Source organism: Aptenodytes forsteri, unplaced genomic scaffold (genome assembly GCF_000699145.1).
Source record: "Aptenodytes forsteri isolate BGI_AS27 unplaced genomic scaffold, ASM69914v1 Scaffold61, whole genome shotgun sequence".
In the NCBI taxonomy this organism is placed as follows: Eukaryota; Metazoa; Chordata; class Aves; order Sphenisciformes; family Spheniscidae; genus Aptenodytes; species Aptenodytes forsteri.
In genome coordinates, this window is record NW_008794443.1 from 95,907 (window position 1) to 96,158 (window position 252).

Here is a 252-nt window from a genome sequence, read left to right on the forward strand (position 1 = left end):
ATGACCCCATCACATGCCCATGTCCCTGTTGCACACTTGTGTCCCCATCACCCACCCATGTCCCTGTTGCACACCCGTGTCCCCATCACACACCCGTGTCCCCACCACATGCCTGTGTCCCCATTGCACACCCACATTCCCATTGCACATCCGTGTCCCCATCACACCCCCGTGTCCCTGTTGCACACTCATGTCCCCATCGCACCCCCACATCCCCAGCGCACCCTCCCCCCCCTCCTTGCACCCCCCATC